This window comes from Lucilia cuprina, chromosome 5 (genome assembly GCF_022045245.1).
Source record: "Lucilia cuprina isolate Lc7/37 chromosome 5, ASM2204524v1, whole genome shotgun sequence".
Lineage (NCBI taxonomy): Eukaryota > Metazoa > Arthropoda > Insecta > Diptera > Calliphoridae > Lucilia > Lucilia cuprina.
In genome coordinates, this window is record NC_060953.1 from 59,258,173 (window position 1) to 59,260,804 (window position 2,632).

Consider the following 2,632-nt stretch of genomic DNA (forward strand, 5'->3'; position numbering starts at 1 on the left):
TAGACTATAGACTAGACTATAGACTAGACTATAGACTAGACTATAGACTAGACTATAGACTAGACTATAGACTAGACTATAGACTAGACTATAGACTAGACAATGGACGAAATTGTAGTTTTGACTATAGACTACTCTATACACTAAATTTTAGTCTTGACTATGGACTAGACTATAGACTAGACTGCAGAATAGATTAAGGGTTAGATAATAGACTAGAATATTGAATTAGACTACACCAAAGACTAGATATTATCCTACACCATAGACTAGATATTAGGCTACATCATAGACTAGACTTTAGGCAAGACTATAGCCTTTAAACTAGACCGTAGACTAAATGTCTACTACAATGTAGTCTAATGCATTATAGACGATCGTTTTGCAAACATTCGCCTCCTAGTTTGTTCACCTCTGCAAGGTAAAAAGGAAAAACAAACATATATGTATATTTGTATTTTTTGTATTTATAACATATAACGATTTCTATTGGCATAATTAATTTTGATCGCAGACATAAATTCCAAAACTAAAAAAATTACACACATTTGGGAAAAATCCGGTTCAATTACCGGCAAGAATTTTCTACAAACAACAGAACCAAAAAAAAAACAAAAGCTGTCTAAATTTTATGTCTCCATTTGTTAATCGCGTTCAAAATTAGAACATAAATACAAAATTTTTTGCTGGCACACTGTCCAACTGCCGGATACTTTGATTTTGAAAACCAAACATCAAAAAATTATTTTAAGCAAAAAAAAAAGAAAAACAACCAAACAACCTTGCAGCTGTAGAAGTTTTTAATTTAAAAAATTTATTTTTTTTCTCAATATTTTAACATTTGTGTAACGTATGTTTAAGTTCTCATTGTGTTCTGTAACTTTTGGGTTCTAACCTGGTGTGTGGGTTTTTTGCATTATTTTATTTATTTGTAAATTTTTAACTTTAACACCAAATATTTGCGGAATGCAAATTAATTAAGTCATGTTATTATATGGGATATTTTTTTTTTTGTTATTTGTTTCATTTGTTTATTTTTCCATCGCCACAAAATTGCTACATTTATCTCAATTTTTTTTTACTTTTTTTTGTAGTAGTTAAACCAAAATACATTTAATAAATTTGCAGTTGAGTTCTATTCAATACAGTGCAGTTCAGTTCAATTCGAAATTGTTAACAATAATTTAAGTTAATTGTCGTTGATAGTTGAATTGGCTTGAAAGGATTTATTAATTTTGATAAATTTGAAAGGGGAAAATATTTATTATTTTTAACTCTTTTTGTCTATTTGGTTATTGCTTTAAAATAGTAAAATATTCAGGTGCTAAATAGGTTTTTTCACGTTTGTTATAAATTTGTTCTTAATTTATTATCAGAAAATAAGTATCTGAATTTATTTAATAAGATGAATTTATTATTGAGAAACAAATGTGACAAAGTTAATTAAGCTTGTGTTTAAACTAAAAAGTGAAAATGAAATACTTTCTGGACTCAAAATAAATTGCTGGAGCAACTGAATAACTCATTAGATTTGATAGGACAGGATTAGAAATCTATAAAAAAATATTTAATTTTCAATTCCAAAAATTTCTTTAAATAATTCAATTAAAAACAACTGTTTACTTGCTCGTGGAATAAATTTTTTAGAAAAATATTTAAAATAATGTAGAATTTTAAACAAAATTTTTGTACAATATCGTATTTGTTAAAAGTTTTGCACAGTGTAAAGAGTTGTATAAAAAACTCAAATTAAAAATATTACTAATCTATAGATCAAGTTATAAAGTTCATATTGTTAACTAGTCTGAAGTCCAGACATTACTCTAATCAACAGACCTAGTAAACAACACATTATATATGTATTTAGGCCATAATTAAAGTTCTGTCTAAAGTTTAGACTATAGACAAGTTTATTGCTCAGACTATAGTCCCAACTGTATGTAGTCAAAACTATAGTATAGATTATAGTCCAAATTTTTGTCTGGTCTATAATATAGAATACAATCTAGTCTATAGTATAAATAAAGTCTAATAGTTCCAATACTTATAACATCCAGAAAATTGCCTTGTCCAGAATGTAGTCTAGATTATAAACTATTTTATAGTATAGTCTATATTTTAGTCTAAAGTCCAGAATATAGTCTGGTATAATCTTCAGACTATAGTCCTTATTACAGTCCAGCTCGTAGTCTTGTTCATATTGCAGATTATAGCTTAATATAATACTATTTTTAGTTTATAGTCCAGTCTATACTACAGACTATAGTCCAGTCTATAGACCAGACTATAGTCCAGTCTATAGACCAGACTATAGTCCAGTCTATAGTCCAGAATATAGTCCACTCTATAGTCTAGACTTTAGTACAGACTAAAGTCCAGTCTATAATCCAGATTATAATCCAGTCTATACTCCAGACTATAGTCCAGACTATAGTCCAGTCTATAGTCCAGACTATAGTCCAGTCTATAGTCTGGATTATAGCCTGGACTATAGTCCAGACTATAGTCCAGCCCATAGTCCAGACTATAGTCCAGCCTATAGTCCAGACTATAGTCCAGTCTATAGTCTAGACTATAGTCCAGTCTAAAGTCCAGACTATAGTCCAGACTATAGTCCAGTCTAAAGTCCAGT